Here is a 23,295-nt window from a genome sequence, read left to right as displayed (position 1 = left end):
TGACTAGCCTAAAAAGCATTGCTCCCTACACATACAGAAACACACACTCTCTCTCTCTCACACACACACACACACACACACACACACACACACACACACACACACACACACACACACACACACACACACACACACACACAGTTGCCATGCCTGGGATTAGAACTCCTACCTAACTAGTTTATCACACTACATTATTACGCAGTTGTAGGATGCACCATGGAGATTACTGGGCTACACCTTTCCCAAAGGTGTATTTCACAGTGAATGACATCAGCAGCCTTGCCAAAGTAGGGCATTTGAATTGTAGTGAGTGTGACTAGCCTAAAAAGGCATTGCTCCCTACACAGACAGAGACACACACACACACACACAGTTGCCATGTCTGGGACAAGAACTCCTACCTAACTAGTTTATCACGCTATAGCATTACACAGTTATAGAACGCGCCATGGAGATTAATGGGCTACACCTTTTCCAAAGGTGTATTTCACACTGAATGACATCATCAGCAGCCTTGCCAAAGTAGGGCATTTGAATTGTAGTAAGTGTGACTAGCCTAAAAAAATTGTTCTCTACACCGACATAGACACACACACACACACACACACACACACACACACACACACACACACACACACACACACACACACACACACACACACACACACACACACACACACACACACACACACACACACACACACACACAGTTGCCATGTCTGGAATTTGAACTCCTATCTAACTAGTTTATCACACTACAGCATTACGCAGTTATAGGATATACCACAAAGATTACTGGGCTACACCTTTCCCAAAGGTGTATTTCACAGTGAATGACATCAGCAGGCTTGACAAAGTAGGGCATTTGAATTGCAGTGAGTGTGACTAGCCTAAAAAGCATTGCTCCCAACACAGACAGAGACACACACACACACACACACTCACACACACAGTTGCCATGTCTGGGATTAGCACTCCTACCTAACTAGTTTATCATACTACAGCATTACGCACTTTTAGGACACTCCACAGAGATTACTGGGCTACTTCATTCACAAAGATGTATTTCAAAGTGGATGACATCAGCAGGCTTGTCATAGTAGGGCTATGGGGAGGGCAGTGTGTCTTCATGGGCCATAACCCATTCATCTAGAGGTTGACACACCACATGCAGGCACACACAGGGTTATATTCCACAGGTACATGTATACAGCTGCTAGATGACTACTGCCTTGTACAGTCATGTTGCACAGCTAGCACTTGCATCACATAGTCTGTAATGCTGATGAATACCAGTGGCTAATTTCTACAGTGAGTGACATTTACACATCATATGGTTGTAGCCATTTGGCTGTGTGCTGGGTGGGTCAGGCCTCATGATGGATGGCTCTTTGCCACAGTCACTCTCTTCCACACATCTATGTATGTCTACTTTTGGCATATTATAGTGTGTTGTCCTTGGATATATGTCTGTATTCCTATCCAATGTGCGTGCAAAGCATGACTGGTGCATACTGAGGAGTGCATGCACTAGCATCTGCAACTGTCAGATATGTGTGGTCCACTGTTGTTTGCAGACATGGGCTTCATTTGTTTGTGTGTGAGCATGCCCAGTATGACCTTTCAGTATGTTGTTGTCTGACATTGCCTTCATTTCTCTGTGTGTGTGAGCATGCCCAGTATGCCCTTCTGTATTGAATGTGTGGATCCATTCCAGGTAGTTTGTGCTCCAGTGCAGACCTTTGTATTGTACACCTACAGGTAGCAAACTGTTTCTGCAGGGTATCCGTAGTTCATTTGGCAATATGGGGTCAAACTGTGCAAGGGATAGTGTGCACTGTAGGTGACTGTGTCTGTGTTGCTTCTGATACATGGTACTGGTGTTTGCAGAAATATTCAGACATGTGTACTGTTATACACTGTGATGTTTTATGTCCTCAAGTACTGTCTGGTGGACATTCTTGCTCACACTGATGTCCTGGGGAACAAGGGTGAATGCAGCTGTGTCCGCTATTGTGGGCAAACACCTACATATTCCTGGAAAGTTATGCCATTCTGGAGGAGGAGCTGCAGACACTTGCTGCTGGGTCTGCTTATCTGGTTCAGCACCTTGGTACAGTGCTGGTAGAGGATCCCATACTTGTACATCCATCGACATGACAATATGGCCTTATCTTGCTGTGGCAATACCTGACAGCTGTACAGATTCACACAGGTTACCTAGAGGCAGGGGTCATAAGTTAGGACATTACCCATATTGTGGTGTACGGGCAGGTTTGTAGCCACCCATTTATGTGTTTGCAGCCAGAGATAGTGTGTGCACACAGCTGTGCATTGGACCTTGCACATTCCATGCTGCCCATGCTTCCGCCCCCACTAATATTCTATCCTCTTCCATACATTATGCATATATTCTCTGATACTTTCCCTAAGGTTATCACCTCATCACAGCTGTGTTTTGGTGTTGGTCCACAGTTCATGCAGTGGGACATGGTGGACATGTTACTGTGGTTTGTCCACATGGCCTTGCATATGGCTTATGTGGAGTGTGTTATGTTGTTATTTGGGTGTCCATGACATAACATGCATTGGCAGTAAGTGTGAGACACAGGCCTTTGGCAGAGACCTGTAGGCCATTTGGTGGTGATGTGGGCCAGCTGTGGAAGGCCATTGCATTCTGTCAGTCCTACAGTCCCAGACTGCCATACAGTATATTCCCCTGGGGTGACAGGGTAGGTGTGCTAGGTGTTCATGCCAGTGCTTTCTATCAGTATTGATCAGGTAGTGTGGATGCTGGCAGGGTGCTATGTACAGCTAGGGACACACCTGCATGGGACACCTGCATTGCATGCTGCATTCTTTCACTATTGCCATATACAGATGGGGATCATATTGTACCCATTCCCAACAGCAGGGCTACGACTAGAGATGTACCTGTGGGTGGTGTTTGGGTGAGCTGGGTGCATGTGTGCTATGGACACTACTTGCATATGACTCACAGATATGCATGGGGCATTCCAGGTATGTGCAGGTACATCAGCTGTTTCCCAAAACATCAATCCTATCACCTTTGTGATTTGCAAGTGTTCGGGCAAACAACACCGGTATTCCCTACTACAGGCCCAGATAATGTGATGCATACCTGTATGTACAATTCCAAGGGTGTGTCCATTTCACAGTTACACATTATATACTGTACGTCTGGGGTACTTTCCCCTGTGTACTGCTTATATATCTACACCAACAGCCATGCCATGTCAATCTTTCAGATGGTGACACATATTACCACCATACATTTACAATGGCTTACTGCTTGCATGTGCTATACTGATGGGAATTGTCTTTGGCACTGCAGTTATGAGGACTTGGCCCTGTCATCAGCAGTAGTGGGCAATGGCCACCAGGTCAGACCTCAACATGCATACATACTGACTACTCTCATACAATACGAAACACACACCAACCTAACACACACCTGCATATTGTACAAATGCTACAATCTAACCTGCTACCTTGGCCACCTTCTGGGCATCTGTGCTCAATTGGTATTATACCTACATATACATGTTACTACATTTCTGCATAGGATTGGGGGGCACACCTGACTGTTACTATGTGTCTACATAGGATTGGGGGGCACACCTGTCTGTTACTACATGGCTACATAGGATATAGGGGGCACACCTGACTGTTTCTACATTGCTACACAGGATTGGGGGGGGCACACCTGACTGTTACTACATTTCTACATAGGTTTGGGGGGCACGCCTGACTGTTACTACATATCTACATAGAATATGGGGGGCACACCTGACTGTTTCTACATTGCCACACAGGATTGTGGAGGCACACCTAACACTTGTACACATTTGCTATGACTGTACTGGTATGTCAGGTACTCCATTTAATTCTGTTTTCTAACCTATCATGCTGACTAGTGGCATATCAGTGTACTACAGGTTTTATGTTTGATTGACCTACATATTAGTTTCTGACTTCCTACCCTTCAGAACTAACATCCCACTGCCTGACCTGATGTAGTCTGTCTGTATAGGCCTCGGGGGGAGGTTACCCATAGGCATCATTCAGAGGCCTTAGCACAGCCTTTGTTTGTATTTGTCTACACCTGTCCAGCTGGCTGTGACTGTTGTTGGGTATGTGAACCTCCCTGACTGGCATGTGTGTGTCATATGGATACACATGTGGCCCAGCACATGGCCTGCAGTGGGTTTCATCACCATGTGTAGTACTGGCTACCATGGTAACACCAGTATTTGTTACAGATCTCATGCTGCCACTATAGGTGTCTACTATCTGCTGGCATCCCATTCAGCCACCCAATTTCCTTGCATGCTCACATCCATACCATAGACACAGGTGACAACACATACTATTACATTCGGCAATTGGTAAGTTGAGTGACTTACCTTGTGGTTGTGCCAGTATTGAGGGTGGTGCTGGATGCCTATGTCAGATGCACATAGTATACTCCCTACACATGGGTGAGCACAGGTAGTGTCATGTGTGGCATCCCTTTTACTGTATGTGTGAGTCAGAGAGAGGTGTCATTCCCTGGGTCCCTCCTGTGTCAGTGTATGTGCTATGCGATGCCTCCTTGCTAAGGCCAGGGAATACTAGGCATGCCTCCTTCTGCCTACTGGGGCAGGCTCAGGTTGTTCCTCCTCTGAGTCACTCTGTGCCTGTGCAGGCCTTGGCAATGGTGGGGGGTTGTGTGGATCTGCCCCTTGCTGTTCCTGCTGCAGTTGTTTCCACAGGATCATATTGTGTAGCATGGCACATACAATGACAATTTGAGTACATGTAGCTGGTGAGAACTGCAAGGCTCCACTGGATGTGTTCAGGCATTGGAACTGTGACTTGAGCATCCCAAACACATGCTCTATTATAACTCTGGTCTGTGTGTGCGCCTCATTATGGAGTTTTTGTTTGGGTGTGTGTGCATTTCTGATGGGTGTAATCAGCCATGTCTCCAGTGCGTAACCAGCATTCCCCAGTAGGTGACCGTAAGGAATGTCCCCACTGGCAAATCTCTGGTACAGCTGTGTCAGATGCCAGATGTGGGAATCGTGATAGCTTCCAGGGCAGCCAACATACACATTCATAATTATGCCCTGGGCATCACACATGACCTGGCAATTGATGGAGGGGAAGCCCTTGCAGTTGATGTAAACCCTATCCTGCTCACCGGGTGGTACTTTGATGCATATGTGCATGCAGTATATAGCACCCACTACCTCAGGGTATTCTGCTATTAGGTGGAAGAGATCCATAATGCTGGCCAACGCCTCATGGGTGATGGGGAAATATATGTGCTCACAGGCATGTGCTGACATGGCATCCAGGAACTGGTGGAGTACCCTGGATGCTGATGCTTGTGAGATCCCCATGATATCCCCAGTTGGCCTTTGGAAGGTACCTGTAGCTAGTATTCTTAGGCCTATACATACCTTGGTATCCACTGGGATGGGTTCCCCTCTGTAGGTTCTGTGTGTGAGGCGTGGCCGGCACAGCTCAACAATTTGCAGTAGGAGGTCCCTGACCACCCTATAGTGCTCCACTATCTCCAGCTCATGTTGCCCCTTTAGGTTACCCTGGGTCTGTACACTCTTCTCCATCTCCTCACTGTGGGTTGGTTGACAGCATTCACATCCTTACCACCCTTAGCCTCTTCCACATGTTGTTGTATGATAGCTATTGCTGCCCATATAATTTTGTTGTTTTTGTTTGTTAAAAGTTCCCCACTTGTATACACTGGTGGTGTAGAGTATGTGGGAAAAACCAGAGGGATAGGTGTTTGCATAGTTTATAGTAGTGTTCTGGGCTGGGCTGGTCTGCTGCCTGTGTAATTGGCTGATTCTAATACATTTCACCTGCCAGGTATAGTTCTCCTCAGTTACCTTCCTACTGCTGTTTTCCCTTCCCATTGCCTTCCTGTTTAAGCTGGGGGGCATGCCGCGCAAACACAGTGCTCAAATGAGCACAGATATGCTATTTCCTGGTTTACTTTTTTTCCTTTAAAACCCAGTGCATGGTGCTCACACCCGCTTAGGGAATGTAAAGAGTGCTAGGCAGCCTCAGACACACCCCCTTGCTTAGGTCTGCTAAGCTAAGGGAAAACCTGAGCCACAGGGCTCCAATCCACTTACAGTATGTCTGACACACACACCTATGATGTATGCTAACTCCTAGGCTTGCACCAAGCTATTCCTGCTCTTACGCTGTTGGGTGCTGACTAGCATGCAGGGGAAATCTAGGATTCAGTATCATTCCCCTCATTTGCATAGGATTGCCTGCTGATGCATAGTTACAGGTCCCACACTGAGCGTCCCCCCTTAGCAACCACTATTCACTGGCCATGTTGTATTCTGCCTGTCGTTGAGTATAATGGCAAAATAGTGATTTTGGTTAGAATGCTTATTTTAGTTTTTTTTTCTTATTTTTGCCCGATCATGTTTGTGCGCCACTGCCCTACACTTAAACAGCCAAGATCGCCTAAAAAATTAAAAGTTGATTTTTTTTATTTTTGCAACTGTTTTCCATGCCAGTGGTCTTATATTTGGTCATTGGCATTCTTTCTACATAATATCCACCCTTTATTTGGAGGTGTCATGGCTCCATTTTGTAGTTTGCAGAAATGTTCTCCGTTACTGGCGGAGTGCATTTCTGCAGATTACACTAGCCCTGCACAGCCAGCTTCCAGCTTCCTGGATCGCACATTCACCTCATTTGCATGGATTTCTACTGCAAATGGGGTAATTTGCATACAGGGGCTGAGTCCATGCAGGACTAGTGCAGGAGCGCTCATGCATGTCCCTACAGCATATTCCTGGATCGCACGGCAGACATATTGCCTGCTGCAGCTCCTGCACTAGTCCTGCACACCGTGCAGGGCTTGCTGAATCTAGGGGTGAGTATGCCATTAATGATTTGCTAAAGCACAAATAACTTGTACAGTATAATAAATGCTATGCATATTTAAAGGTAACACCTGATAACACTGGCGATCTGTGTGCATCATGTAAAAGTTGGATGATTTGTTTGCCACTATTAGAAGTAAATCTAGACTTACTGATGATGTGCAATTGTCACGGCTTGAAGAACTGTTGTTACATATATTAATGATTGGACTAGTGAGATAAATAATGTTAGGCAAAGAGAAAATAAAACACACATAAAAAATGATGTGTCTGTTGTCTGTAAAGATCATTCAACCCCTATGAAACAAGATGATGCCCCTGACAACTCTGGAATTTTGGATGGAAGTATTCAACAATCTGACGATTCAGAGTGTTTAGAAGGAAACAAAAAAGAAAGAAAGGAAGAATTTCATAACAAGGAAGAAAAAGAAACTGATACATGTATGTAAAGTAAAGAGAATACATGTTTAAAGGCACACTGCTTTGTTATGCAACACACAGATTACAGGGAATGATAACATTTTTCTATCAGAAAACCTTCAGTCTACAGAAAAGCGATGGCAGAAAAAACACGTAAGGGGTGGTGAAAAGGAAGAAATCAAAATTGAATATGGAAGGATTGAAGAACATTACTTTTTCAAGAAGTGAAAGATAGATGATGACTACATGGCTCAAGCTGTGGATGTACAAAGCCAGCTGGATGAGAATTGTATGCTTGCAAATTTAATATGCAGTGAGAACAGTGGGATTAATAAGTCTAATGGCAATGAAGATCATTCCTTTGTAACAATTGATAGAGCAGATGTTATGTGATCCTATCTCGCCTACATTCTGTACTGATGGGCTCGGATCCGATCCCTCGGCTCTGACTCGGCACACTATGCTATAGAGCGAAGCCTCTTATTGGCTGAGCTATTCTGCATCCCAGGATGCACCACCACTAATCCCCCAGATCTCGTTTGCCGCTTACAAGCTAGGACGTGGTCTCAAACTTGGCTGAGCTAAGTATTGTTTTTTTTTTAAAGTTTCCTGTCAGGAAATTCCTTATTCTTACCCAAAAGCTGTTTTAACAGCTATTGTTGTTGTACGAGTGTGTTTTGGTACATTTTTTTGTGGTAAATTGTGTGTTTGTTTAAGGGAAAGGTTTCCCATTTAAGTTAGAGGGGCCTTCCCCTATTCTTCAGCTAGTTTCTCTTATTTTTTCAAGGAGGTCAAGTACCTGTTTAAGTTAGAGGGTCTTGGCCCTCCTTTTTAGTGTTTTCTGATATTGTATTGTATCGTTTTAAAAAAAAAAAAAAAAGTTACATTTTTTGTTTTGTGGTAAAATCTTTGTTCTGACTAGATAGTGCTTCTTCCCACTGTTTTAGTGATTTTTGATAGGCATTATGTCAAAAGAACATAGACCCTCAGGGTTCAAAAAGTGCACAAGGTGCGGTTATAAGAGGTCTATAACCGATGACCACTCCTCGTGCGTATATTGTTTAGGCGCCAAGCACCTACAGGAGTCCTGTAGCATGTGTCACGCCTTTTCATCTAGAGTCCTCCAAGAGAGGAAGAATAAATTAATATTGAAAGGGCTGATTAAACCCTCCTTCGAGGAGGCCTTATCTTCCTCATCCTCTCCTACTAAGAAGAAGAAAGCGTCGGCTCCGACCAGCCCGTTGGAACCGACTGCTAAGAAACCTAGGCAGGCTTCTCCATCGGCTCCACGGACTTCGGAGCCGAGGGCGGAACGGTCTGCCTCGATGCCTCCTGTCTCGACTCCTCTGGTTTTGGAGCCGAGGACTGGGGCGTCGAGAGGAGGGTCACCTTCATCGGCTCCACTGATTTTGGAGCCGATGAGGGTTGCTGGCTCAGACTCTTCCCCTTCGGCGCCAAAGCCCTCCTCGGCACCGAGGGAAATTGTTTTGGGATCTCCCTCGGAACTGATATTGGTCGAGTCCATTCGGAGCCGGTCCCCCAGTCCTTTGGAGCCGATGGAGAAGTCGGTTCGGACCCAATTGGTTTCATCTAGATCCTCAAAGATGTCTGATTCGGACATCGACAGGGTGCTCCTAAGACTTTTCCAGTCTCCTGTGTTCCAAAAGTTAGTTTTGGCTCCAGCCCATTCGGCTTCGGAGCCGATGGCCCACCCTGTAGTTATGGTTCCTCCTCCAACAGCCTCAGCACCGTTGGAGCCGGTGCTGGTGGAGCCGATGGAGGTTTTCGGGTCGGCCCCGACCCTTACTCCAACCCCGGCTCTCAAGTCGGAGTTCGGTACATGGATCTCCTCTGTCGGCCCCAGGGGGGACGCTTCGGGACTGATGTTTTCGGTCCCAAGCCTTCCTCTCGGTCGTGGCTGCGGTACCGTCTACTGTTGTGGCCACGGGGGTTGGACCTTCCCAGGATTCTGGTGGTCCGGCCTTCAGGGCCATGAGGAGTGCGTTAGCCAAATCTTCTTTGGCTACCTCCACGGTCTCACCAGCACCTTCCCTGCATACGGAGACTGGGTCTTTGGCAGTCCCCCTGTCCTTAGACAGCAGAGCCTCGGGGCCTGAGGTCACCCCCACTGGGGGTTCCCCCCTTCCTGGAGGTCCCTCTGAAGCTTCTTCAGAGGAACCCCCAAGGAAAAGATCGTGCAAGAGGAAGCACGTTGACTCCACCGATGAGTCTCTCACGTCAGACACTGATCTTGATGATGCAGAGGGGTCCCCTAAGTCATCCTCAGATGATGTCTCCTTTGCAGACATCCTGGAAGCCCTCAAACAATGAGGCGGCTGGCATTCCAAATCCCCTTCTGCTGACGAGTCGGTGTTCCTTAAGGCCTTCGGGGCTCAGCCCTCTGCCTCCTGGGTGTCTCCGCCCTTCGACGAGCTCCTAGATTTGATCTGTCGAAGGGCATGGGAACACCCAGACTCTGTGAAACCGGTGCCTGCTCGCCCAAATAAGTTCCTGTCAGCACCCCCAGAGAAGGAGTTTTTGACGAAAGGTGTGACTGTAGATGCCTTGGTGGTGGCATCTGCTACCCAACAAGATGTAGCAGAGGCTTCGACGTCCATCCATCCTCCTAATAAGGAGTCTAGGAGCATGGATCGGTACAGTAAGCGCACCCTCAGTTCAGCGGCCTTTACCTTAAGATCCCTGAACTACTTAACGCACTTCACCAGGTTTCAGAGGGATCTGATCAAGGAGCTTTCAGATACCCTCTTGGGTAACCTACCTGAGCAGCTGGCCCAGATGGTTGGCTCTCAGTTGGCTACACTGTCATCCATATCAAACTCGTCCATGAGGCTCATTTCATATGCGGCCGAGGCGGTAAGCGGGTACAGGTATTGCTCTACGGAGGCAAGCCTGGCTCCGCCTGTGTCATTTTGCGGAAGCCTTCAAGTCTTCCTTTGCTGACGCTCCCTTTGATGGGTCCTCTTTGTTTGGACCCAAGGTAAAGGACACATTGACCCGCTGCGAGCAAGAAGGTAAGACTTTGACTGCCGTAGGGGCACAATTTTCCACTCCCTTTCAGCCTTACCCCAAGGCTAAAAGAGGAGGGAAAATGTGGTTCAGTAGATCTCAGAAGTCTTATCCCTCACAGCAGGACGATCCCCTTTCTAGAGACAGAGGTGGGGGAAATTCTTCTGGAAGACACCGTCCCAGAGGCAGCAGAGGCCCCCGCAACACTGGAGACCGCGAGTCCTTTCGTGGCTCTTCAGCCTTTCACAATCCCTGAGGGATTGCCCGACTGTGCAGCTCTGGAGCCAGTCGGGGGTCATTTTTCGAGGCACCTAAAAGCCTGGGAAGGTATCCCTCAGAACCGATGGGTGCTTCAAATTATTGCTGGAGGTTACGCCATTCCCTTTTCTCACTCCCCACCTCCGTCCAAGAAAATCCCGGACCCGCCACCCAGTCAACGGGAAATTGCAGCCTTAGAAGTCTCAAAGCTGCTTCAAAAAGGAGTCATCCAACCGGTCCCCGCAGACCAGATCTGATTAGGGACTTACTCAAGATTCTTTTTGGTGCCAAAAAAGACAGGGGACTTGAGGCCCATTTTGGATCTCAGCATTCTAAATCGTTCAGTCAAAAAGTCCAAGTTCCGAATGGTCACCCTACAATCCATTCTCCCACTGCTGGAGAAAGGTGTTTGGATGTGCTCCATAGATCTCAAGGACGCTTATTACCACATCATGGTACATCAGGTGTCCAGGAGACATCAGCGCTTCAGCCTAGGAGACAGTCATTTTCTGTTCTGTGCGCTGCCCTTTGGTCTCACCATAGCCCCCAGGGTGTTCACCAAAGCCCCCAGGGTGTTCACCAAATGTTTGGTGGTCGTGACTGCTCACCTGAGAAGTCTAGGATTCCAGGTGTTTCCGTATCTAGACAACTGGCTCCTAACTGCCACCTCCAAGCATCTACTATTGCAGAACCTACAAGCCACAATATCACTGGGCACTTCCCTTGGAATCACCTTCAATTGGCCAAAGTCTGTGTTGCTGCCATCTCAACGCATAAGATTCATCGGAGTAGAGATAGACTCAAACCGAATGCGGGTCTATCTTCCTACAGAAAGGATACAAACCATACAGGCTCAAGTTCGAGCCTTACTTCTCAGATCCAAAGCCCCAGCCAGAATGGTCCTGCAGCTATTGGGATCTATGTCCGCCACGGTTCTTCTAGTTCCCCTAGCAAGGTTGCACATGAGAATTCTCCAGTGGCTTCTTTCAACACAGTGGTCCTTTCAGGATCTCCGTCTCAGTCACCTCATATGGATCACGGAAACCTGCAAACGGGACCTTCGCTGGTGGCTGGTGCCCTCCAATCTGGATCAGGGACGATCCTTTGTTCCACCTCCTCCTGTGGCCACTTTGACTACGGACGCCTCCCAGATGGGGTGGGGAGGGCATTCCCTGGGCAGGTCAGTCCAAGGCAAATGGCATTCGGAAGAGAGCCTCCTTCATATCAACATTTTAGAAATGAGGGCGGTGTTTCTGTCCCTACAAGCCCTTCACGATTACCTCCCTCAGGGCGTAATTGCCGTTCACTCCGACAACATGTCAGTAGTCTGGTACCTGAACAAGCAGGGAGGGACCAGATCCTACCCCCCTTGCAGAGAGGCCATGAGAGTTTGGGAATGGGCAGTGTCGACCAAACGATTTCTAGTGGCGACTCATATCCCTGGCAAGTCCAATGTGATAGCCGACAGACTGAGCAGAACTATCCTCTCTCCTCACGAGTGGTCTCTGAACAATACGGTTGCAACTCAGATTTTTAGCAAATGGGGAATTCCTTGTTGTGACCTCTTCGCAACCCCGCTGAACGCGAAGTGCAAAAAGTTCTCCCTCACTCCGGCTCCGGGGGAGAGCCCTATGGATGCACTAGCCCATCCTTGGCCCACCGGCTTGCTATACGCTTTTCCCCCAGTTCCCCTCCTTCCCAGAGTGATCCAAAAGGCGTCTCACTTGGGGAGCAAAATGATCTTAGTTGCTCCTTACTGGCCTCTGAGAACAAAATAAACGTACTGATGCCAAAGTCCGCCTGACAAGGAATAAGGACTGCAAACAAAAGAAAGGCAGGACACTGCTGTATAAATACTTTTAATCCACCAAAAAGATTCACAGGTTAGCGCTTTCGGGATAAACCCTTCTTCAGACAATATAAAAGTCATTATAAAACAGTTATATACATTGTAACTAAATCAACCAGTTTAAAACAACCAATGAGTTAAAAGCATTTGGAAAGCTATTAGTAAAAAACACGCCTCTTCTGCAATGCCGGTTTTAAAGGGACCAGGTCATTTAAGCCTGGTTCCCTATGTGCTTGTAGTTCTATAATCCACCTTGCTTCTAAGAACTCTGTTCTTGCTTTAACATCGCCCCCTCGTATATTCATGATCACATTAGCTACCACTCTAAATTTAAAAGAGTGTGTAGGGAAAGACTCAACATGTTTGTATAGCGCATTATGTATATCTTTATTCCTTATGGCACAAATGTGCTGTAATATCCTGACTTTAAACATTTTATTAGTCAAGCCAACATAAAATGAAGTACATGCTAAACATTCAGCTATATAAACTATGTTTTCTGTCCTGCAATTCGCTCTACCCTTAAATTCAAATATTTTACCACTATTGGGATGTTGGAATGTGATATTATTTTTATTAATATAAGAGCATGCTTTACAATTGCCACATATTGTTGTGCCTATATTCATGGGAGGGTGCTTAATATTATGGGCATAATCCTCAGTACATAATAGATCTTTTAGATTTTTATTTCGCCTATAGCCAATACACGGTCTAGGGCCCACTAGCTCGCTCAACCTCTTGTCACTTCTCAAAATGTTCCAATTCCTTTCAAGTATATTATAGATGTCCCTACTATTACTGTTATAAGTAAAGTAGAGTCATTGCAGAAGAGGCGTGTTTTTTACTAATAGCTTTCCAAATGCTTTTAACTCATTGGTTGTTTTAAACTGGTTGATTTAGTTACAATGTATATAACTGTTTTATAATGACTTTTATATTGTCTGAAGAAGGGTTTATCCCGAAAGCGCTAACCTGTGAATCTTTTTGGTGGATTAAAAGTATTTATACAGCAGTGTCCTGCCTTTCTTTTGTTTGCAGTCCTTACTGGCCTCGTCAGGTATGGTTCCCCTATCTTTGGAAATATGCACTGGACGGTCCATGGTTCCTGGATCAGATCCCAGACCTATTAGTTCATCAGTCGGGACTACTCCACCAGTCCCTCCACACCTTGAAATTAACAGCTTGGCTCCTCCTCTTCCGACTATAGTCAGGAATCATACTTTAGACCCGGAAGTCATACATATCTTATCTTCGGCCCACAAGTCTGCCACTAAGAAATTGTATTCTAGCAAATGGAAGAGATTTGCTATTTGGGCTCAACTCCGGGGTCTGGATCCCATCACTATTCCTGTATCGGAAGTCCTGAAATTTCTAACTTCCCTATTCAATCAAGGTTCTTCAGTCTCTACCATCAAGGTTCAATTGACAGCTATTTCCAATTTTCATGAATCTATAAACCCACCTTTAATGAGCAACAGATTGTGTAAGACCTTCATGAAAGGTGCTGCGCTTTTACGACCTCCAATTTCTCATCCTGCTCCTCCATGGGATCTCGATGTGGTGTTACGTGCCTTAACTTCCTCCCCCTTCGAACCGGCAGCAACATGTGATTTGAAATTTCTATCGTGGAAAACTGCCTTTCTGGTCGCGATTATTTCTGCCAGAAGGGTTTCAGAGCTTCAAGCTTTGTCTGTAAAACCTCCGTACCTGGTTTTTCACAAAGATAGAGTATCTCTCAGGCCAAATCCATCCTTTTTCCCTAAAGTTTGTTCCAGTTTTTGTCTACAACAGTCATTAGAACTTCCAGTTTTCTTTCCAAAGTACTCAAATAAAGCAGAATACATATTCCACACATTAGATGTCCACAGTCAATTGCGTTTTTATTTAGATAGGACCAAATAAACAAGGAAAACAGATCAATTGTTTGTGTCCTTTTCGGATAATAAATTGGGCAAAGCTGTCACAAAGGTCACTATTGCCAAATGGATCAGGGACTGTATTAGTCAAGCTTATTCCTCTTCTAATAAAGAGTTTATGACCTCTGTCAAAGCTCACTCTACAAGAGCTATGGCTACTTCAATAGCATTCCATTCTAAGCTTGCCATTAGTGACATTTGTGCTGCGGCTACGTGGTCTTCCCCGCACACTTTCATTTCCCACTACAAATTGGATGTGGCATCTCGGGGGCGAGCTTCATTTGGTTCCACAGTGCTCAGGAGTATTTTCCAGTGAGCCACCCAGGATTTAGGTGCTAGGGACGCTGTCCCATCAGTACAGAATGTAGGCGAGATAGGATCACATAACATCTTTTAGTTATGTACTTACCATAACTTTAGATGTTTGGGATCCATCTCGCCACATTCAATAACCCACCCTCCTTCCCCCTTCCTTGGAGATCAGAAGAGATCGGACGGTCCGAATCCTTTTGTTTCATCTTGAAACATCTGGCAATGTTATATAAACAAGTTATGTATGTGTGCATGAATGCGGACAAACAAGATCTGGGGGATTAGTGGTGGTGCATCCTGGGATAGAGAATAGCTCAGCCAATAAGAGGCTTCGCTCTATAGCATAGCGTGCCGAGTCGGAGCCGAGGGATCGGCTCCGAGCCCATCAGTACAGAATGTAGGCGAGATGGATCCCAAACATCTAAAGTTATGGTAAGTACATAACTAAAAGATATTGCCATATTAGAAGTTGAAGTTTCTTCAGATCTGGTCAGAAAAGATATTCTTGTAATTAGAAATTCTGTTATTAGAGGAATTGATACTTACATTTGCAGAGAAGATAATGAACATCAAATAGTGTTATGCTTGCCAGGTGCAAAAACAGAAGATGTGAGACAAGTCTTGTAATGCGTTAATGTAAGGAAGTACACATCTGTTTTTGTTCATGTCGGTACAAATTATGTCACCTGCAAGGACTCTTTGACTGTTGGTAGGGAGCTTAGAGCCCTCTTAGATAATATAGCTTGTAATGGTATTAGAACATATTTTTCACAAATCACATCTAGAAAGGATGGTCAGGTTGCCATGAATGAAAAGATTTGGGGGGTTAATTCCTACATGGAAAAATGTCCTATTTTAAAAAATGGAAATGTGAGTAGAGCATCAAAGCATAGTTTTGGGCACATATGTGTTCAGACAGAATGGTATGCATTTGTCAAGATCAGGGAAGAGAATTTTGCAGCAGATATTTTGCAATATTTGACAAACACTAAGCAAGATTTTTGCCAGGTCAAAATTTTAACAGTTCACAGACAGCAACATTTGATACATCTCTGATAGTTGCTAATACTATGAGCATTAATAATAAAGTTTTTTTTATTCAAAAATTTGCTATGTTTCCACAAGATTGATGTTGTTGTTGTTGTTGTTTGTGAGACATGGTTAATGAACAATGACTGGAAAACAGTTCTGTCATGGTATAAATTCTAACAAATAATCAGGTGGAGGTGTTATGATTGGGTTTAAAGATAGGTATGAGACCTGTAATTATTATATGTTCACTGACAACACCAATACTATAGACTGTGTAACTGTGACAATAAAGACAACCCTGGAACGTATAACAATTGTTGGCATGTACAGACCACCAAAGTCAAGTGCTGATGACCTAGAGGAATTCATACATTTCTTGCATGAAACACAAGAGGGAAGAATAATATTAGCTGGGGACTTAAATTTACCAGAAACAGATTGGAATAATATTGATTCAACAACATTAGTATGGACATTATTCAGAATTTATGTTCAGGAACAATAGTTTCTTCAGATGTTAAAAAAACAAACCAGGGAATGGAACATACTAGATATTAGTTGTTTTCCTAAATTTATTTATTTATTTATTTATTTATTTATTTATTTATTTATGTATTTATTTATTGATTGATTGATTGATTGATTGGGAATGTTCACTGGGCCAATGACCCATTTTCAGTGGAGGCCCAGTGAGAAAAGCTCCATACAATCACAAAAAATTGTACATAACATCAGCTTAACTTTGAAAGTCAAAAACGTTTTTACACAATACAAATTGAAGTAGATATACAAGAAAAATACATATTATAGAGGTATACAATACAAGGAAATAAACCCAGTGTGTTAGATTTTAAGTAATTCTGTTTATATATTCTCATAAGTAAGAATTCTGTTTAATCAATTCTGTTTATTCAGCAACGGAAATAAAGAAAGCAAGAGAGACTGGATATGAAGACAGATAGTGTAAATTGGAACTATATTAAGTTAGTAAAAGTATTTGTAGTGTATAGTGGCCAAAACATTTAAGGTGGTTTAATTATATGACTACACAAACAGACAAGGGTATTGAGACAGTGTTCTTTTAGTGCAAATTTAAATGTTTTTAAAGAGCCTAGTTGAGTAAGAGAGAGAGGGAGAGCCTTCCAAAGTTTGGCAATGGCATAGGAATAGAGACATTGTCCAGCTCTTTTGTTGAGTTTAGTTATGGTTAAGAGTTGTTTGTTAGAGGACCTAAGATGCCGAGGAGAGGTGTGTGTTTGTATTATAGTTTGAAGGGATGAGCAGAAGTTTGGATTATTTAGTAATGTGTGGGTGAGTGTAAGTTGGGAGTAATGTAGGTAATAAGGGAACTCAAACCAGTTATAGATTTAATGGCCAGGCAATGATGTGTGCAAGTTGGCATGTTGGAGACAAACCTGGCTATTTTATAGTAGCACAACTGCAGTTTGTTCAGGAGAGATGTGTGTAGGTTAGTGAAAATGGGGCAATCATAGAGGAGGGACGGTAGAAGTAGACTATTAGCTAGTTTCAACTTGGTAGACTTGTCCAAATAGAGTTTATGCCTATAGAGTTTGCCAAGCTTAAAATGGGTCTTTTTGATTGAGTTGAGTATATGATTCTCAACGGATAGTTTGTCATAAATTGTAATGCCAAGTAGTTTGGCTGTTTTTACAATTTCAATTTCTGTATTCTTTTGAGAGAATATTTTAAAGTCTAGAGTTAGAGGTTTGGTTGTGAAGAGTAAATGTTTTGATTTTTTTGGGATTATGTAGCAGCTGAGCTTCGTTAAGCCAGGATTCGATGGAAGTAAATGCATTTTGTATTAACTTTAGGAGATCTGAGATGTTGTTAGAGGATGTATTTATTGTTAAATCGTCCTCATATTGAATGAGTTTACTTTGCAGGGATGCTTTATGGAGATTATTAATAAATATGTTAAAAAGCAAGGGCCCAAGAACAGACCCTTGGGGAATGCCTGTGTGGTTGAGTAGGTAATTATATTGCTTACTCTGCCATCTAACAGAGAGTTTTCTGTTGTGTAGATAGTTATGTAACCAGTATAGCATGTGTGGGAAGCAGTTTATGGTCTCAAGTTGTAAAAGTAGTTTTGAGTGGGGCACTGTATCAAAAGCTTTTGATAGGTCTAGTAGGATCACTGATGTTAGTAGGCCTGCATCAAGACCTTTGTATACAGTGTTGGTAAATGACAGTAAGGCTGTTGTGCTGTGTGCTGGCTGAAATCTATGTTGGGTGGGTGTGAGTAGGTTATTGTCTGTGAGATGTTTTAGCAATTGAGAATGAATACACTTTTCTAAAATTTTAGATAGAGGTGAAAGTATGGAGATGGGCCAGTAGTTAGATAGATCACTGGTGTTACTGCCTTTGTGAAGGATAGTAATAATTGAGTTTTTCCATAGTTGTGGGACATATGATTCAGAGACTGATCGGTTAATGAGAATACTAACTGGAACAGCTATAGGATCTGCTGCAAGTTTTAGGTATTCAGCTGGAAGGCCATCGGAAGAGGGGGAGCATGGCTTTAGTTTTGAGGGCAGTTTACGAACTAGAGAGGTGGGTAGAGGTTGTAATGTAAATAAAGGAGTGGATGGGTTTTTGATGGATTTGCAATTGATGTGGGGGGAGTGGTTAGAGAGTGTATTGTCATTTATTTTGCCAATTATACTTTTGTTAGTTTGTAGAGAGAAATCATTAACAAGTTTTTGGATAGTATCAATAAAATGAGAATTGAAGGCTTGGGCAATTTCTTGAGGGTCTTTGTCAGGAGATGGGGAGGGGTTGTGTTGAGTACCAGGATTTAGGAGAGAGGAAACAGAGTTCCAGAACAATCTGGGGTTATTTTGTTGGATAGTGAGTTTTGTGGAGAAATAGCTCTTTTTATCATTGATGACTTGCGTTTTGGCATTGTTATGGAGTTGTTTATATCTGAGTTCAAGTTGTGGGGTTCTGTTTCTATGCAATTCTTTCCAGGCTTTATCCCTGGAGGTAAGTAACTGTTTAGTTTGTTCAGTTAGCCATGGGGCATGGTTAGGCTTTACTCTTTTGGTACGTGTGGGGGCAAGACTGTCTAGAATATCTAAAAAGACTTTATTGAAGTAGTTGACTGCTTCATCCAGTGGTAGAAATTTGGTAGGGGACCAGTTGTGTGTTTTCAGAGACTCTAAGAATAGTTGTTCATTGAAATGGGTAAGATTCCTAGTTGTTCTTAGACAATGCAGTTTGTCTATTTGAAGTTGAGTTCTATGGGTATAGGCAGGAAGATGGTCACTAAAGGTATTGGGTAGCGTCCCTGCCTTGGTGAATTTTTGAGGGTGTGAGACAAGTATCCAGTCTAGGGTTGATTCTGTTTGTTTTTTTACCTTAGTGGGGTTAGAGATGAGTTGAGTAAACCTGTTCAAGTTAATGCTATTTACTGGTGAGTTAGAGATGAGAGTTTGCCAGTTTATATTTGTGTCACCTAGAATGATGATTTAATTTGATATATTGAGGGTGGTCCAGGATAGTAGATCTTCCAGAGTAGGTATGTTTTGACCTGGGGGAATATATATTACAGCAATACATAATTGTTTTCTGTTGTTGATGTGAAGATTAACTAGTAATTCCATATTTCCGAATGCTGGTTATCATATGATGTAACAGCTAAAGTGTCATGGTAGATTAATGTGACACCTCCACCTTTTTTATGTAGCTGGTCATTTGTATGTATATTATATCCAGGAGGGATTATTTCAGTGTTAGCAATATGTTGTTTTAGCCAGGTATCTGTGAGTGCTACAATATCTGGGGAGTAGTGAGAGAGCCAGGCATGGAATTCAATGGTTTTGTTAGAGATACCACATACATTAATTGTAGTGAACCAGAGATTCTTGGCATTAGAATAAAGGTTTTGGGCAGAATGGTTGATTGGTCCAGGGTTGGGGTGAATGTCGCCACATAGAGAAAGGGCCTGGCAGTGACATGTAATTATGGAGGGATGTTGAGTAATGAAGAGAGGCCTATGGTGGGGGTTACAAATTAATTTTAGTTTGATTATGATGACAAAGGATCTAATTTTTGTAAGGTGCCAAGTATGGAAGTTGAATAAAGAGGGTGAGATGTCTGAGAAACTATTATTATTAGTATGGGGTGTAATGAGTGATGTGGAAAATGTTGAAGTTGGGAAGTGGAATATAATATGTAGGGAGGTGGTGTGGGATAGGAAAAGAAGACTGGAGGTAAGGGAGATTAAGGTAGTACAAGGTTCTAATGTATAGTACATGTTAGGAAAAAGTTGTGGTACTATAGTTAAGAAGAATGAGGAAGATTCAGGAAGGGAAAATATTAAGGAGGAAGTTGGAAGATAATTAGGGTGGACTGAATGGGAGGATACTGGTATAGATGTCTAGGTGATTGGTTGGGGGTTAGACAGGAAAGGGAAGAGCTTATGGAAGGTATAAATGTAATTGATGTGGGGTGGGTGGGAATGGGATTAGGATAGGAGAGCAGAGTGAGCCCAAGTGGACCGAAGCCAAACAGAGCGGGCAGAGACATTGAGGCAGCTTGCAAGACCACAGTAAAAACAATCAGTTAATGTGTGCCTCAAGACAGTGGAACAGTTAAGAGTAGGCAGTTACTAGAGGTAAGAAAAATGTATGTAATAGCAGCTTAACACATGCTGCATTATTAGTTCTGCATAGTTTTGCATCTCTTGATATTAGCAGTTGCTAAAAAGAGAGAAGAATGGAGGAAGAAAGTTCAGGGGGAAGGATAGGGGAGTACAGCACTATTTGAGTTAGTGAGTACGCCATTAGTCAAATAAGCACTAAAGTGTTTAACTACAAAAACTTGTCTAGTACAGCAGGAAGATTAATGACACTAATAGTTTCCCTGCAGGTGAGAATAATGCTTGTATTTCTTGCCACAAGGAAGCTTCCAAGGGGTGGGAGATCCAGTTAAGCAGAGTTAGTCAGGCGTGCTCACTGGGAAATTGTGAAGAGCAGCTGTAAGAGGGAAAAATGTTAGGACAGGGGTATTAGGAGGCATGTAGGAAAGAAGATATATGGCCACTAAGGAAGTGTCTCAGAGTAGTAATAGCAGAACTAGACAGGGAGGACAGCAGACAGGGTTGTTAATAAAAAGGGCTTTGAGGGAGTGACGCAACAACAAAGATGGGAGGAGAAAGGAAAGAGATGGGAGATAAATTAGTACAGCAGAAGTATCAGTAATGAGACAGAAATAGAACACAATATATACAGTAAATCATTTTACAAAATCCCATCAATAGACACTGGTTACTGTGAGCCGTTTAAGGGAGTGTATACAAGTTTAAGAATAAAACACAACAGCACAGTACATATCAGTTAACAAGTCAAGTTTTACCACTGCTGATGTGCAGTGATAATGGGATTATAAAGGTTAATTTGTTGCTAGATAATTCTGCCAAACTGAAATCTAAACCAAATGCACAGAAGGTTAATTACAGATTATATGGAAGGAAAACAGTCACTATGTGAAACTAACTGGAGTGATGTGCTCAGTGGAAAAACTGCAGATGGAATGAGAAAAGTTTTGAAAGAAATTGTTTGGGTGCAAAAAATCAAAAAGAAAATATTTAACATCAGGATCTAGGCATACAATGTCAGGTGGATATATTTCCAAAAGAACAATATACCTGATTAAGGTGAGAGACAAAAAATTATAAGAAATGGAAAAGAGGTTGAACTTCAACTTTTTGAAAACTGAAACAAACAAGTTGGCCTAACAAATTAAGCATAGTGTGAGACAAAATCAAGGAAAATTTGAAGAAAATGTATATAACAATACCGAGTATAATAGGAAAACTTTTTATCGATACATAAGATGTGGAAGGAGTAAAGACATACAAATTGATAAACTTTGTGTAGATTATAACATTTATTCTCAGACATAACAGATTACAGATATATTTACAAAATCGTATGCAAAACAGTTTGGCTCCACAAAGGGGATGATAAGTTGCCCTAGTGACATCCTGGTAACCTCAGATACTGGAAACAAATTAGATTATATTGAAAAAGAACTGCACAAACTGGATCCAAACAAAGCACAGGGAGGAGACAGAATTAGTAATAATGACCTGAGAACACTTTAGCAAGAACGTACGGTACCATTATATCTATTATTCACTGAGTCATATAAATAGGGGGAGATTCCTCAGGATTGGAGACTTGCACTTATTAAATGTGTCTTTATGTGAAAGGGGAGTAGGACAAACCTAGAGTCGTACAGACCCTTAAGTCTACTTTTATGTTGTGGAAAAATAATGGAGAAGGTAATATTGGAAAAGTTATTGTCAGAATTCATACACAAAAAACTGATCAATAAATTAGAACAACTAAGTATCGATGTATTCTTGAGTAGATGGATAGCTGCATGGCTTACAAATAGGTCATGGCAAGTATCATACAGCAATTGGACAGGTGAAATTCTTGGCTAAAGTCAGAGTAACCCACAGGGCTCTGTCCCATGCCCTTACTTGTTTAGATATTATCTTTCAAACCTAACTTTTTTGTCTAACATGTTCTACAGTCTATATGCAGATGACCTGAAATTGGGTAAACTGATTACATGTGTTACAGATAAGGCATATCTACAAAAGACCTTGATAAATTGACCATTTGGGCACAGAAGAATAATATGCTGATAAATACATTAAAAACTAAGTTTATGAGATTTGGGAGACATAAATTGAAACATGAATATTTAATGCAGCACATAGTGATGAAATTGTAGATTCATTTAAGGACCAGGGTGTATGGGTAGATCCAGCTTTGTTTTTCTAATCATATCAACCAATTAGTTAATGATAGTTATAGAACTATAGGTTGTATAAAAAGATTTATAAAGTCTAGGAAATCAGAAATGATGAAGTTGTTGTTTGTTAGTTACACTAGACCCAAACTTGAGTATGGAATAACAACATGCAAACCTTATAAAAAAACAAGCATGAGCAAACTGGAAAGAGTACAGCGGACATACACCAATGGCATATGGATGTGAAAACTGAAGTTATTATGAAATACTAAAATATCTCAGTGTGTGTATAGTGTCTCTTATATTTATTGTTTATGTATTTATTTATTTATTGACATTTCTTGACCAAGAAAGTCCTCTTGGTCCAAAACCCATTTTCAGCGGAGGCCCATGGAGAAAAGCTCCAATTACACATCCAAAAGTATACAATACATAAATATTATAGCTACATTCAAAGTTTCAATACATCATGTTTTTTTTTTTTTTTTTTTTTTACAGTTCAGGGGCCTGTAGGATTTTCCAAAGATTATTGTACACATCCAAAAAGTATACAAGAAACATATAAAGTTTCAACACAAATATACCAAGGAATAATGTTTCTTTACAGTTTTGTGGCCTAGATGATTTTCTAAAGATTAATGATATAGTGTGCAAAGATTTGCATAACTTATTTAGGGTTGGTATTGAACATATTTTATTTACTCAAATTATGGAACATGTCAGCACATTGGCCCTTTATGGCTAGATAATT

Source organism: Protopterus annectens, chromosome 10.part0 (assembly GCF_019279795.1).
Source record: "Protopterus annectens isolate FY-2018-M chromosome 10.part0, PAN1.0, whole genome shotgun sequence".
In the NCBI taxonomy this organism is placed as follows: Eukaryota; Metazoa; Chordata; order Ceratodontiformes; family Protopteridae; genus Protopterus; species Protopterus annectens.
Note: the sequence above shows the minus strand (reverse complement) of the source record.